Source organism: Ambystoma mexicanum, chromosome 3p (genome assembly GCF_040938575.1).
Source record: "Ambystoma mexicanum isolate Mex_15411 chromosome 3p, UKY_AmexF1_1, whole genome shotgun sequence".
NCBI lineage: Eukaryota > Metazoa > Chordata > Amphibia > Caudata > Ambystomatidae > Ambystoma > Ambystoma mexicanum.
In genome coordinates this window covers 1,133,077,940-1,133,094,512 of record NC_090925.1, presented here as the reverse complement: position 1 = coordinate 1,133,094,512, position 16,573 = coordinate 1,133,077,940, and the positions used below count along the sequence as shown (strand labels likewise).

At 43.1% G+C, this 16,573-nt stretch overlaps 1 long non-coding RNA gene across 1 annotated transcript in view; it reads right to left on the bottom strand.

Annotated features, from left to right (window-relative positions):
* The window catches only part of LOC138581306 (uncharacterized), a 278,360-nt gene that overhangs the window by 135,250 nt on the left and 126,537 nt on the right, over positions 1 to 16,573 (bottom strand). The gene's annotated exons all lie outside the window — the stretch shown is intronic.

Genomic DNA, 16,573 nt, shown 5'->3' with positions numbered 1-16,573 from the left:
TCACTACCATAGTGGATTTACAGCACCTGAACATTGCCTGAGGGGTAATATATTGTGACCGTAGCCTGTGGAAAGCAAAGCAGAGAGTTGGGAGTGGAATGGAGATGAGAAGGGGGGTTTACCCAAGATGAACAAATAGAGAAGAGCAAAGATATCTGGGATAAAGGGGAGGTAGGGTTGTGCTGGATTCAGGTAGGGATCCATGCTTCTTAAATGTCATTAGTTATCAGCAAGCATGAGAGAACATTCTAGTCACGTAAAACCCAGTATAAAACAAAGGCTGTGGTGTCAATATCCAGGCCTGATGATGTCTGACCCTAGGTGTAGTTGGTGTGTGGTTGTGCGATGGACTTGAGATGTGCTCAAGCAGGCCCTTGAAGTTTTAAGGCTTTCAAGAGAATAGTTTCTAACATACACTCTCTGTGTCCGGGGAGAGAACTGGTTTTGCCAAGCCAGCCAACAGATGTGTTGGTGCCAATAGTTGTACGTCTATAGAAGAATGTGTTATGAAAAGATGAGGTAAGGGAAGAGGATAGTATAAGCTGTGGGCTAGGTATAAGTCATCCTAACTGTTAAGGTTGTGAGTCTAGATAGATGAGGACACTAATGTCCCAATGTGCATTCGTCTTTCTTTTACATTCCTTGGAAATTCAGTCAATGCTATTTGGACCTTCCACCATAAACCAGTAGAATGAATGCTATAGTGCCTGAAAATACTACTCTGAGATCTTGCCACACACACACACACACACACACACACACACACACACACACACACACACACACACACACACACACACACACACACACACACACTCTTCTCTCTCTCTCTCTCTCTATCTCTCTCTCTCACTCTCTCTCTCTCTCTCTCCCTGAACAGGTGAATTTTAAATCCAGTTGCTGTTTCTTTTCTGCCTGACATTGCTCGTACCTGGATTACAATCTATGAAGCCTGGAAAGCTGGTGTACAATCCCAGCATCTCCACCTGACCAGAAAATGTGATCCTGGTCAAATCACCCCACATCACTGTGTCCCGGTTTCCTTTCTGACAAAATGGTAATTGCTTTGATTGTTTTAGGTTGTACTACACAGAAACTCACTCATACATGGCTTCACAGACTGCACTGCTACAATGTATATAATATTATTGCCCATTTATATAGTGCATTCCACAGATTGAAGTGTCTCATATGTCACTCATAGCCACACCAATGTTGAACAATGATTCCCTCCTCACAGAACGGTACAGGACTGCAAGAATGGATGTGTAGTATGCTTAGGGTGGTGGTTTGAGAGTACAATGGAAGGATGTGATTAAGACAGACACAAGTTGTAAATCTAAGGCATTACAAAAAATATCAGAAGACGCTGGTAATCACTTTGCCACGCTTTCCTTTTTAGTTGGGTGCACTGCAGAGTTTATTAGGAAAACTCAGAACCACATCTTTCCAATATTATTGACTAAGCTTTGCCCTAGCTGATGGGCATATGTAATTCTGTGGGATTTGAATGAAGGGAAGTTTTGAATACCGGGGGTGCATTGCAAATGAATCATATAATCGTGTACTACCAGGTGTTTTGTCTGAATTTGTGGGATCGGGCCTATGTGACATCATTAATCCCAGATACCCTCTGCTACAGTTTATGAATCAGAATTTGATCTATAACTCCTTTCAGAGTGATCCTATCAAATAGTTTCTAAGGAGCTTTTTTGTTCCCCATAAAACCCTAATATAAAAGTCCCTTCAAAGAATTTGATTTCTCTTATAGTTTAGAAGTTTCTGTTTGCAGTTCGTTTTTCATGATTTCTAAAAGAAATGTCTTTCTAGTTTGTTACAGGTTCTGGTAAATGCCAAGAAAATGTGAAAATTATGTTAGAGCAGTTGAAGCGTGAAATTTGTATTTTTCATCCAGTAAAATAATGTTTTCAAAATGTCAAAAACATCCAATAATCGAAAGTCATTTAAAAGTAGAACTTCTACCATCAGCCAAAAAAAGAAGCCAAAAAAACTAAATGGATAACAGACATTTCCTTGTGTATCTTATGTAAACAAAGAAAGAAATCTCCCTGGTTAATCCAAAATGTTATAAAAGGTTTTGGAATGTAGTAGAAGAAGTACCCATTCTCCGAGCATGTTCTGTAGACAGACATGATAACACTTATCCTGAAGGTCAGTGATAGATTTGCTTATCGCTTGATGTGCTTTGTACCCTGAAGTAAACTGCTCTGAGAATGAACGCGTGTGGCAAGCTGACATACCCCGGAGCAGACGTTGGGGGACGTGAGAGTTGGTGTGCTGTTGCATACTGGGATCTTCTGTGCTCTCTCCCCACCTGTCACCTCACCCTGGCATGGAGCAGTTTGTTCCTGTGCACTGCGGTGCAAATATCTTGGAAACCGGGCATCTTATGGCCTGGACTTCGAGTTTTGTTCTTCGTGTCAGCATTGGTCCTTCTACTACCACACTGATGTATCGTCGATTTCAGGCAACCATCTCATGTATGAAGATGCTGAAATCCAGGGAACGGGGTGTGGTGTCCAAATTTCATGTACCCAGTAATGTCCGGAGGGTCCTAACAGGCAACAATGCAAACTTTGGTGCAGATCAGTGAAACAGTGTGGAATTGGAAAAGGAACACCATTTTGCCACAAAACCCGCCACAAACATATTTTGACGTTTATATATATAAATAGATTTAAGAAGAGAGCCGAGTGGAACAATAAATGAATACTTGAACATAAGTCTACGATTAGGGAACTTAACACCTGAAGAATTGAAAAATTAAAAAAGCATCATGGCATTTGGAATGCTACAAGCAATGGAGAGCAGTTATGTGAAACAAAGTTGTCTATCTCCAGCCATGAAGAAGAGGAAGAAGTAGAACAAAGCTACACTACAAGATCAAAAATACCTATGCCAGACTGAAATAAATGCTTCTTATGCAACGAAAAAGAAGAAACCAATCATATTTGACAGCAACTGATTCAGCAGACATATGTTTGAAGAGAATAGTAGAACTGTCTAACAATGGCACCTTGAAGATTCATCTTAGCGATTGTACAGATCCTGGAGACCATCACACCGGGAACATTGAATATCACAAGCTATGTTGGAATGTATAACGACGCAAGCCTACACTAAGCGGAAAGATGCAGCCAAATTAATTGTTTTATGAAGCAAAAATTTTGAATTTGTGTCTTCAATCAGTGATTTTCTCCTCGAAGGCAATGTATCAACAATGGGGGAAATTGAAATGTTTTCAAGGAAAATTCCAGCAATCGATGGTTTAGAAGAAGGACAGATTAAAACAAGAAAACAAATCAAACGTTTCATAGAAGAAGAGCTTGAGTGTATTGGCATTATTTTTAGTAATCCCAATAGGGTAAATGAACCACAATGAGTCTCACTGAAAGTAACAGCAGATGTTGCACTATCACACAAATAAGAAGAATTTGAGGATATTGAGAAAAATATTAGAAGCCTTCTTGAAGCAGCTACGATTTTACAAAGAGTCGTACTAACTTGTGAAAAATTGAATTCACTGGAAGTTTTGAAGAAGTGAATTTGGCAGATGTTGTTCCAAAGGAAGTTGTTCCTTTTTACAAGTGGTGCTGTAAAGGACAGATAAATATGAAAAGTTATTCAGAAAAGCGGGATGCAACCGTAAAGAACAGGGCTCATAAATTGTCACAGATGTTTATATATGAAATTCTATCACCGCAACAAGCTTCCTACGCAAGTAGTTCTACCACACGGCATACCCACGAAATGCCCTTGCAAGTAGCCGTTGGGCTATCAATGCACACAGCTACCCGCAGCAAATTCATCATTCAGTTTCTACATAGCATGGGAGCTTCTATAGATTACGTCATAGTCCTTTCGGTTTGAGACACTGATAGCCACACAGGTAATAAAACACATGGATGAGTGTGGAGGATACTGCATTGCCTCAGAGTTGGTCAAAGGAAGATTTGTCTATTGTGCTACTGATAACATTGACTTCGTTGAGGATACTGTGTATGGTAAAGGAACTTTGCACGGTACAGTGATGGTGGGAGAAGGAGGAGTCAGATGTCCTAAGCCCAATTGAAATATCAGGACCATCATCATTTTGATCACTACAGAACATTAATAAGTCTCTGTCTGAGATCATGTCTTGCAACATTCCCCAAGGGTGTAGACCACAGAATCCTGTAAGCAGTCATATCACTGATTATACCGCAAAGAACAAGACTATTTTAGATTCCAACAGGCTAATAATAATAATAATTTGCATTTATATAGTGCTACAAACTGGCAGGCATCTGAGCGCTGCTTATTATTACCCATGGTGTGTGGTCCTCATTTATCAACCTCGGGAGGATGAAAGGCAGAGTTTGTCCCTGCTGGTGTTCGAACCTGCATCAGAAGGCTCAGCACGGATGTCAAAGCGAGTACTCTACTCGCTGTGATATCTGACCAGCTTGAGGACTTACTTTGGATGATGGCACAAGTCTTGCCGTTCAGTGATTTTCAAGAATGTTTCAATGAAGAGTTGCTGAATAGACATTGTAATCTCACTGAAGAAACTGAGACTGATGAATGTGAGACAATGTCAGGAACCCCTCACTACAGCTCCGACTTGGACAGCTTACAATTCCATTATTCGTGATCTTCCAATTAAAGAAACTAGAGTCAGTGTACTTCCACTTATAGATGCCAGCTAAACAAGCACACAAACACAGCTCACTTTCATGAAGATCTTGGGGAAAAGAACTTCTGCTGTGACCCCAGAATCAAAAACTGTTGTACCATTGGATATTGGCATTTACAAGCTTGTTTTAAAACTAGCTATGGCTAAAAGAAAACTTGTCAAAGAACTGGACGCTTAGACCAGGTGAGCTACTTATAATAATGGTGATGCTTTGAGCTATTGGTTCTTTCTTGTATAGTACAAGCATTGAGACCACCTTAACTGTACTTTAAGATGCAAATGTTGTGTCGAAGATTCTATCAGAGAAGTGTGTGAGGAGTGCAAGTTAAGCACACATGTCGCTAAGGCTAGCACTTTTCAAATGCATCATCTATGAACTCTACAAAGAGCATGTTGAAATCAAGGAAAGGATGGAACCTGAGCTTTAGAAGTTGCTTAAACGTAAACAATTGGATGATTCCCAAGAAACAAAATTAGTTCATAATTACATTGTGACAGTTCTGACAAATTTGAATGTGTTGCCAAAATGGAAGCATTCGACGCTAAAGAATCTCAAGGAAAACCAACACTCAGATTTGCTCTTCAGTACAGTACAATACATATGACATGATATGATATGGCATTTATAATGTGCCTATACACAAGTGGTGGACACAATGCTTTCATTTATCAGATCCGTCCGAACTGCAAACTTGGATTTACACCTTGTATTACTTCAATAGTTTGGAAAGTACTTTTTTGCCCTCGATTTGATAAACTACGCAGGTATGATTGCATGGTACTTAGCAGAAATGAAACTGCTTGAAAGCAAACACTCAGACTTCTAGAGTGGGTTTCAGAAAGGCAATTGGCTAGTAAGAAAGACAAAGTACCCTTTTGTGCTTTAGGTTCAGATGAAGTTCTTGAAAATCAAAACAGGGCAATGAAAGTACTTGCTGGTGTGGTTAATATTACTAAAAAAAACAGGCTCTAGCACAATTCCTTTTAGCCTCTCCTCAGCTGTCAATGCTGTCTATGGAACCAAAAACAATTGAAGGAATCAGAGATTCCGAATGATCCAAACATCACGACCTAACAGCATCCAAAGCAACACGTCAAAAGGAAGATGCTCAACAGATCTACAACTCGATCATGACATTGACTAATCCTGTGAATTATGATGGAAAAGAACTCATAAACATCTCGACAAAGGCAGTTTTTGATGAGAAAAATCAGAAGGACACATCAAGAATGACCGAAAATGGTTGCCAAATGTACCACAGCTTTAAAGAAGAATGTACTGCATCAGACAGTTGTAGCCTGTGGTCACCAATGAAGAAAGAGAGCCTTCAGCTGTGTAATAGTGCATGCATAGTTGTTAAGACAAAAGTATCAAACACCATAGTGCCGTTGAAAGCAGATCATTCTTTGTTCACACGTTGGCTGATTGCTTCACAAAGTTGAACTACATTGATCTACACCAATGCGTAATTACACATTTTCTAGAGTACCTCTTTCAATGTCCAACTTAGATGGTACAATGATTTTAGTTGCAAACCAAAAAAGCATGCGGATGAAGACACTGGAAGTGAAACAACATACAGAGGTTTCTAACAACATGACAGAGGCCTCTTCATTTGTTACTGACAACAGATTATCTGTACCAGAGCAAACATATTTAGCAGCTGTCCTTCATGGAATGGCAGAATTGCAAGCACTGCAGAAACCGTCACATGTGAAGACATGCCATGACCTTGCAATTGAATTCAACAAGAAAATAGAACCTTATCTGCTCAAGTATGATGAAACTCATTAAGTATTTGATACCTGCCTAGAAAATTAACCCAATAACTCCATGCGAATGAAGAGCAGGAAAAGCAACACCTGTTGAGTACAAAATCACAGATTCTACAAATATTGAAACATTTTCCATGTATTTATTTATTTATTTTTGTATTTATAGCAGTACACAAAACCCTCAGGCATCTAGGCGCTATTTACAGTAAGTGTGAAATGACATTATACAAAGTGCAAGACCACACATAAAGGTTACAACATGCAGGTGCATCTGAAAAGCATGATTTGGCAAAGCCACGCTTCATGGTATGGAGGGCTACTGCAGGTGTGCTGGTACATATGGAAGAAAGAATTAAAGTAGGTGCACAGTCTGGCGAAGCCACGCTTATGGTACGGCCGTATTATCATGTGTAGAGATGAAGAAAAAGACATAACTAGAGTATATGCACAGTCTGGCAAAGTCACGCCTCATGGTACGGGGGCTACATCAGGTGTATGGATACGTAAAGAGACAGAATTACAGTAGGTGCACAGTCTAGAAAAAACACGTCTCATGTTATGGGGGCTACTTGAGGTATACAAATACACATAAGGGGCAAAGTGTGGGTCGGTACACAATCAGGCAAAGCCACACCTCAGGTATATGCGCAAAAAGACACGATTAGAGTAGGTGCACGGCCTGGAGAAGCCAAGCCTCATGCTAGGTGGGGACAACTTTATGTGTACAAATACATATAAGGGGCAAGGTGAGGGTAGGTACACAATCTGGCAAAGCCATGCTCATGGTACAGGAGCTACATCAGGTATACAGATGTGCAAAGACTAAATTAAAAGTGTTCTGCAGTCTGGAAAAGCATAACACCTCATGTTACAGCGGGCTACTTCCAATATACAATAGGTATAGTAAGTGGTTTACAGACATAATACAGTGCAGGTGCAGTGCGAGTCTGATAGGTCATAGTAGGGTAGGTTACAGATAAGAATCATAAGCAGCACGAGGCTGAGCAGTCATAGTTGGGTGGGTTACAGATAAGAGTTAGTAGATTGCATTCCAATTGCAGCACAAGGCTAAGGTAAACACAATAGGTCACATTATGTTTCAGCAAAACGTTGAGGGTCAAAGGTTGTGAATAGCAGGCACATACAACAGGCATTTGGAGTGGAGAATTAGACGGCAGGAGAGATGAGTATACAGGAATAATATATGCACCAACAAAGTAGGTGAATGGGCGAGTGAACCTTCTTACTCAGATCAAGTTGAAGGCCGGTTGGCGTGCAGGATCGAAGATGACAAGGATAAGGAACAGCAGGCAGAGACCAATACTCTGGGAGTCGAGATATAAATGTCGGAAGACGAACAATAGAGGTGGGCCTGAATGAAACATGCTGGCAAAGCCTTGCAGAGCAAGGCTTAGGGCTACATCAGGTGTGAGGGGCTAGTGTTTTTTGGTGATTGGAAAGTTGGCTTTGCAGACACCATAGTCAGCGAGCAGATCACAGTGGTGCAATAGGCGACCTGTGCCACAGGCTCGGATTATAGATCTATTCAAGATGTCCAAACATATCAGTGTAGGGGGGATGGCTCAGGGGTTAGGAGTAACAACTGGGGAGTGGGTTACGAAGGTGCTTAGTCAATAAAGAGATGGCAGTAGGCTGTCTTACCTATCAGGATGGGAAGAATTGTCAGCAATTCATCGAATAATGATAGAGTTATGCTCTGGTAGTGAGGGGGTCTCTCCGGAGGGCAGGAGGCCCCTCCATGCCTAGACAGTCCCAGATAGGCTTTATCAGCCTTAGATCACAGCCTTGGGACATGGCTGGCCTTGCGGACTAGTGATGGAAATGTGCGTCGAAGCACATGTTGCTTCAGGGAGTACTTTGTTGGCTGTAGGGGGCATCCCTGAAGGGGACTTCTTTGCAGCGACCTGCTCTTCGAGTGGACAGGCCCATGAGAACTTCTATTACATTTTAAAACTAAAGATGAATTAACAGCTTACCTCTCAAATAAAGCAATCCTGCATGCACATAGGATAAATAGAAGCCTGGTAGCCAGTTGGAGAAATTAAGCCAAGTCATCTTGTGGAAATGATGCTGGAGACATTGAAAGCACACATGAGGAGGCAGACACAAAAATAATTCTTCACTCCCTTTATGTATCACGTTGTCATGCTAATAGAAGATTTATAATCTCAAACGTGTGTGCTCTTGCTGAGGGCCTACAAAAGTACAGGCATTACTAGGCCTTCATGCTCTTTCAGGGTGTGATATTCCCGGATGCTTTACAAAGAAAGGAAAACTATCTTTCTGGAAAGTTTTCAAGACTTCAGAGAAAGAAATCCTTGGAGCTTTGGTCAGACCTGGACGTCTAGAAGAATTTAAGAAGGAAGATGGACGATTGATAGAGCAAATCATTTATCAAGTCTATTCGGCAGGTACAAAGATTTCAGACATTGGTCAACTGTGTTGATGGATGTTCATTAAAAAAAGAGATGCAAATTGAAAAATCTGCCGCCATCAAGAGCCTCTCTAATACCATACATGTTAAGGTCTCATTACCAGGTGATGGAGTGGCGACGCGCTGATTAACAGCACCCAAATCTCTGAGAGGCATCACAAATCGGGTGGGACAAGGTAGATAATCAATATTCTCCTACTATTTGTATGCTTCTTTGTGGACCACAATGAATCATATAGCTAGTACGGTGTGCTGTGGATTGCAAATGCCGAGCTCAGTCACTAAGGTGCACAGAACTGTGTAAGTGTGGTGACAACTAAGAACTCTGTGACAACAACAATTTTGAGGATGATGAAAATGAACTCTGGGACTCAGAAAATAACCTGTAAAACTTTTATTTCTCTCTTCAAATTTAAATAGCTATTGTAGTTTTAATAAATAGTATATTTCAACGAGAAAGTTGCAAATTATTTCAAACTTTCTAATTTAGTGAGCATACTGTGATGAATCCAAAGGAGTCATCATGGATTCCCCGGTGGTAGTCTCCTCCCAGGTGGCCAGGGGACGGCAGTCACTACCTGATCCTGACCCTAGTGGTGGCTACATGAGGGAGGATCACATGGGAGGATATAGTCGCCGGGGAGATGTCATGGCTTCATTGGATGAGGCACAGTATTCCCTACTTTTCCATGAGGGAGACACCCTGTTGCCCAATACCCTAATGGCTTATGTGAGAAACTGGACAGTATCCTCACTCCTGCTCCCCCTGGATCCTCTGCTCAGATGGGCAGGGAAAGGCCATCGTTTTTGGATCCCAATCCGTGGGGCAGAAAAGCAAGGGAGGATCACCTGGGTGGAGGGTCCTTCGGGATTAGAAAAAGGGTACCCACAGGTGAGACATGGTGTCCCCCTTTTTCCTGTGAAAACCAACCTAACCCTCCCCAGCCTTTATGGGGGTAAAACAACTCCACTCAATTTTCCTCATTCACCCTATTACAGTACTGTAACGAGGAAGAGGTGATTAGGAGTAGTGGACACCAATGGGTCATTTCACCAATCTAGTACTAAGACGAGGAAGATGCCTGTAATGTAATGCAAAGGTCAGGCATGTCCCTCTAATTGTAGTCAGGCAGTGCTAATTGAAAACTCAAACCTGCAACCTGTCAAGTGGTTGCAGGTGTATAAGAAGGGGGGAAACCGGCAACACAGAGACCAACTGGGAGGCCTGTGTTGGGGAGACCAGTAGGGAACACTTTTTGTATGGAGGCAGCCGTGGTTGGACCTATAGGGAAGCCACGGCACCGTCAGACGGCCCAGGAGACCTGTGGAGCCAGGGTGAGTTGGGCTGGCCAAATTCCAGGTGAAGGAGCCTCCGTGGTCGGAAAGGAGCAGCTAGAGCTGCGAGCAAAGGAGACAGAAGCAGACTCGCTGCCCACATCCACAGAAGGGAAGTGGGTTGCCAGCGAATGGGGAGAAGCATCCGATGTGCGGGTAGGAGTTTGTGGTGACCAGCAAGCCAGCTGGAGGAGCAGACGAGCGGCGACACAGCTGCCCGACTGGAACGCAGAGAACCTGTGAGTGAAAAAGAATGTCACCCACAGCCGGGCGTTCCTAGGGGCTGCATGTCAGTGAGAAATGCTGAATGAACTTAATGGAATGCTGAATGAAACAAATGACATTTGCAAGTTGAAATAAACCCAAAGCTTGGGTTTAGTGAGAATCAAGCAGCAAAGCAAATCTTCATGAATACTGAATACCCAAATGATTGACAACATTATGAGCAAAGCTATGATCTAATGAAAGATAAATATGGAAGCGCCTTTTTGAACATAACATACGAAATAAGAAAGCAAGTGTTTGCGAAAGAACATGATAGAAAGGTGGGGAAGAAATAAAACCATCACACAGTGAAATGTGTCCATGACTACAGTGCAGCAAGGCCAAAGAATGGCAGAGGATATATTACACAATGTGGCAAAGCCAAGAGGTTAATCAGGAGAAGCCAAAAGAGTGTGAACTTTCATATAAAGCCATGAGGCCGACAAGGAATAAACTAAGTGAGTGTGAATCTGTGCACAGGGGCAAATACAGAACAGCCTGTGTGGGCTGAAGAGCCTAAGGTGCCTGGTTGCGAGAGCTGTAGTGGGTGGACTATGTGGTCTGACAACTGTGCCGAGACCAGTCAACCCTCAATTGTGAAAGCCAAAGACATTGTGGAAATAAATCAAGAAGGAGTCATTTAAGTGAACTGTTAATGCAATCCAGGAGTGTGCAGTGTGTTTTGAGTTCAGTTAAAAGTTGAAAGACTGAAACCAAGTTGACAAGTTGAAGTCTTGGGGAAGGGAACCCCTGAGACCTGATGAACTGTAATGCTGTCTTGAGGAACTATATTACCTTGAACTTGGGGAAGGGAACCTCAAGGATTTGTGGAATTGTTTGAACTTGGGAAAGGTGATCTTGAGACTTTTGTGGAACTTTCTTGAACTTGGGGAAGGGAAACTGAAAACAAAGCTAAGCGCTGGAAGAAGTGCACAACTTTGTTTTGATCACCATTTATTTTATTGCTGCCATCCCTAAACATTGTTTAGCTTTAGCTGTGAGGGCAAGGATCGGTTTTGGACACAGACAGACTTTTAAATTGAACTTTCTGTCTCAGACGTTCCTTAGTTTTGTTCAGGTAGGGAAATCCCACCTTTGCATAGAGCAAGTTAGGCCTGTAACCATCCTGACATTTGAGTTAATAAACCATTTTATTTTGAACTTTGAATATGTTGTCTGTGTCTTGATTCATGATGCGAGAGACAGTAGGAAAACCCCGATTGTATTGGCGCTATGGTTTCATTCACATCTTGTTGGTATAGATTGATTTGAAGGAGGTCAGTACACCTTGGATTGTTGCAAAGTCTTGATGTATTGAGCATGTAAGTGTTAGTGGTTAACTTGGCATGTGTACTGCTGGTCACATGGGGAAAAAAGCCAACACAAGGCTGTGCATGTGTGGTGATGTGCAAGTGTATGGTGACATAGTGAATTAATGCGACGCAACAAGTTTGTAAAACATTGATGAATTAAAAAACAACACACATGATTCATATATGCCTAAGCACCACCCACATTCTTAGCCCTGCCTCTTCCTTCCTGATCTTAACTCTTAGATCAGGGGCGTCTCTCGCCCGGGCGTCTGAAGCGAAGGGCAGACAAAGAAGAGGGCAATTCCTGTTTGGACCTGTTCGGACCAGGAAGATCCAGGGCCCGAACCCCTGCTCAGACATCAGGCAAGCATGCACCAACATGTGTTTACTCCCTCTGTCCCAACAGGCCATCCCCACCCCTCTGGTCCCCCTGTGATGTTCCCTTGTGCCCCGTCCCCTTCTCGCGCACAGGTGTTGTCTGATTTGCTTGATTCTTCTTCTACCCTGCTCCCCCTGACCCCCTCCAGCCTACTTCTGCAGGAGTCTGTCGTGATACATTCTGGTTTCACCATCACCGTCTTGTGGCCAATGCTGGATTTGAATTTTATGGACATCATTGATTCACAGTGCGTCGCCCTTTCTCATCTTGGCCCTGAATCATGCTGTTCCCATCTTCATCTTGTATCCAGGCTTGCAACATTATGTGTTACTACTGACTTCTGCAAGTGTATTCGCTCTTCCCTCTTGCTTCTCCACTCTTTTTGACTGCTTGCGCTCTGTTCTCTTATCCTCTCCCTTTTTCCCTTTTCCTATCTCCTCTCCTCCTCCCCTTACTTTCTTCTGTGCCCTTACTCTATTAGAATTGTCCCTGGACCTAGTATTATAGCAACCTCGTCTGTCTCCTCCCCCCTCCCCTTAGTCATTGCCCCCCACGCCCTTCCAGCACCATCTGCAATGTAGTCAGGCCTAGTACGATAGTCGCTTGTTTGGTTCCTGCCCTCCCTTTCTGCACCCCTCTCCCTCACCTTTTGCTTTCTCCTGCTCTACCAGAAATGTTGTCAGGCCTAGTACAGTAGTCGCCTGTCTGTTTCCATTTCCTTCCCACTCTCCCCCTCCCTTCCTTATCTATGTCTTAGCTCTTGTACTATCTGAAATGTTGTCAGGCTCAATACGATAGTTAATTTCACATCCTTTCTGTTCATGGCCTGTAAGAATGTCATTGTATGTTCCCATGTTCCCTCCCTTACCTTGAGGCGCTTTTAAACACATTGTGTATAGGCGCTATATAAATAAACTATCATATCATATCATATGCATTGTGAATAGTGAGGTGGGTGATGACGTAACAGTAATAGATATACATATTTGTTTACAGAAGATGAATAGTTCAATTATGAAACCCTGTTGGTTTATTGCATACAGAGGTCAGTTTTGTGCACCAAGGAGGAACAAAAAGAAAAGAAATGAGTAGGTTGGTTAGCTCAGATTGACTATGCTATGGTGTTTGTAGTTGCTGGTTGCAAGGGGTCCTTACCAGAGTAAGGGAAATGTGGTCATCCTCCATATCTTGGAGGACAAAATGAGATTCAAACAAGACACGAGACAGAGCAACCTTACGACAGAAAAACGTCAAGCATTCAAACTACTCCGACCGAACACGGCAACCATAATGAAGAAGGCTGACAAGGGTGGCAACATAGTGATTCTGGACAGATGTGACTATATTGCAATGGTGAAGAAACACCTGTCAACACCCGAATGTTATGAAGAACTCTCCAGTAACCCAACCAACACCATTGCCAAATTATCCAATGAACTGCTCAAGAAATGGCTTCTAACAGACGAGGAGCACAAGTACCTCAAACCTAAGCACCCCAGAATGCCTACAATCTACTTTCTGCCCAAGGTACATAAAGCATTTGCCAATATCCCTGAAGGACGACCGATATTCAGTGCAATTGGATAGGTCACCCAACCTTTCGGTAAATATATAAATAACATCCTTGCCCAGGAAGTTCCGAATATTCCTACATATCTGAGAAATAAAATGCATACCCTGCTCGTACTTCAAGAGGTTATCTGGGAACCCCACCATCTATTATTGACGTTGGATGTCAAGGCATTGTGCACAGCCATTGACCACGGCCTATCCCTCAGGGACATAGACTTCACCTTCGCCAAGGCGTCTGCTTCATTGTTCTCCCACTTGGAACTTACAAAAGAATTCTTAGAATTGTTATTGACTAACACAATCTTTCTTTTTAACAAAGTGTACTACAAACAAACAAAAGGAATTGCCATGGGAGCAACATATGCTTCTCCCATGGATAACCTTTTTATGAATCAGTATGAACAAGTCCATGCGCTTTCAAATCCAGACTTTAACCACTTAATCAACAAATGGTAATGTTATATTGATGACATCATTATGATCTGGACAGGTACACCAGAACAGCTGAACCACTACAAGGAATACCTCAACAACAACAAATTTGGGTTAAAACTAACAGGCACCTCCAGTAATAGCTCCATTGATTTTTGGGATATTACGATCAGCATTAACAACACTGAAAGGATAACAACAACGTACAGACAACACACTGAGGTTAATTCTGTGCTTTTCGCCGCCAGCTGTCACCGCATATCAGTAATCAACAACATCCCCAAGGGTGAATTCATTCGAGCTAAACGGAACTGTAGTAACAATTAAAGCTTTAACACAGAGTGCAAACTGCTGCACCACAGATTCTTGAAGAGGGGATACACAGAACAATCAATTGATTCCGCAATTACCATGGCAACCAAGAGAGCTCGTAGGACTCTAAAGACGCCAAAAGCCACATCACTGATGATGGCCCTTGATGAAAATATCAGCTACGTTACCAGGTTCAATCAGGACAGCCATCGGGTTGAGAGAGTACTACAGAAACACTGGCACCTCCTCAATATAGATATGGACATCAAGAGGTGGATACTGCCCAGGCCACTGTTTACATACACCAAGGGATCCACCTTGCAGACAATGCTAAATCCATCATATATGGCACCCATCACAACCACCAAACATTCTTGGCTCCGTTCCAAGAAATCAACAGGCTTTCATAAATGTGGAACTTGCAGCATGTGTCACCATGCGAGGAACGCTAAGACACTAATGTTCAATTACACGGAAGAGGGAAAATCGAGATCAAACCCATGCCCCCTCACCCCAGGCGCATATATAGAAGAACAGCAGGAAGAACAAGGAGCGCACTTATCATTTGAACCAGGCCCCAGCACACCCATGGGTGACAAATATGCTGAAACACACCCACTTCACCAACAGTGCAACTTCCATGCTACATTAGAATCAATGCTGCAATATCAGAATCTACAAACATAAAAATCCCTGTTTAAAGGCTTGCAAATGCCTATATGAATTAACATGGTCTAATTGCACAGTGTAAAGCCATGTTTCAGGAAAATTACAGCCAAGTTCATTTCTCTCACTGAACACTGGCTGCAGAAGCCTTCAGCAACATTCCTCAGCTGCCAAGGCCGCACATTCAAGATAAAATTGCTTTCTGCAGACAAACATTCCTCGCAAAACCCCCGAACTGCCAAGGCCGCACATTCAAGATAAGACTGCCACAAATGCGAATAAATCACGGCAACCCAGTGCATTTTTTTTTTCTTTCTGGGAAAGAAAGACATTTTCTCAAGGACTCGCACAACATTTGAAACATAAATTGTAACAAGAATGGTGCAGCCCAGCCAATCTGCGCCCAGAGCCCAGGTGCAAACTGCTTTCTTCAGCTAAAAAGTTATGGGAACAAAGTCATAATGTAACAGGTTAGAATTAGGTAATGGGGGCTGGCACAGCTAAATCAACCCACTGACGCAGACAGGCTAACACCCAATTGTCAAGTTCTCTATAAGGGCTACATAGGTAACCTATCACTTAGCAGCCAATAGCAGGAGGAGATAGGTTTCTGGGAGCTGATCCAATTCTGTGAGGTCAGCCTGCAGTGTGATTACAAAGCTGGCTTGCAAGCCAGCCCCGGGGGAGACGGCGCCTGAACTCGCGATGTGCACGATGCTCTGTGTGTTTTTTTTCTTTTTGCTGCCCAGAAATAAATGCAGTTTGGAGCATGCTGCTGCCTGCTTGGGACTCTGTTGCATTTCTGGGGGCCATATGGGAGGTGTTGGGGTCTCCCATAGCTGGTGAGGTTATGGCTGCCGGCCCCCCACTGCCCTGGTGGGGGTCCAGCTTCTCCCCAACATGTTGGTGCCCTCTGTGAGGCTCATTGCTCATTGTAACATGGGTGAATGAGCACTGCCTGCGCAAGCCCTGCATTGAACTGCACTCCCTGCCGCCGACTCAAGGAAGCTGTGGGACCCTCGCCTGCACCTGAAGACCACCGGAAAACGCGTAACCGGCTAAAGGCTTCGGGGGCCACTTGGAAATACCCCGCTTGAGGGCAGGTGAGAGCCCTGCAGAAGAAGGGGTCCGGTGAAGCGCCTTGAGGGGGTGTCCAGCAGCGGAGCAAGTGCCAGTGCAGCATAGGAAATAGTAAGTCAACCAGCAACATGGGCTTTGAGGGGGGAAATGTTTAAAGTATTATGATGCATTGTTGATCAGTATATTGCAGAAATGTTAAATTCTTTTGTTTAGGTAGAAAATGGGGGAGGCATTGTAAATTGGGTGGTGGGTGATTGTACATTGTCGCAAAATTCGGCGCATTGGTGGTGATC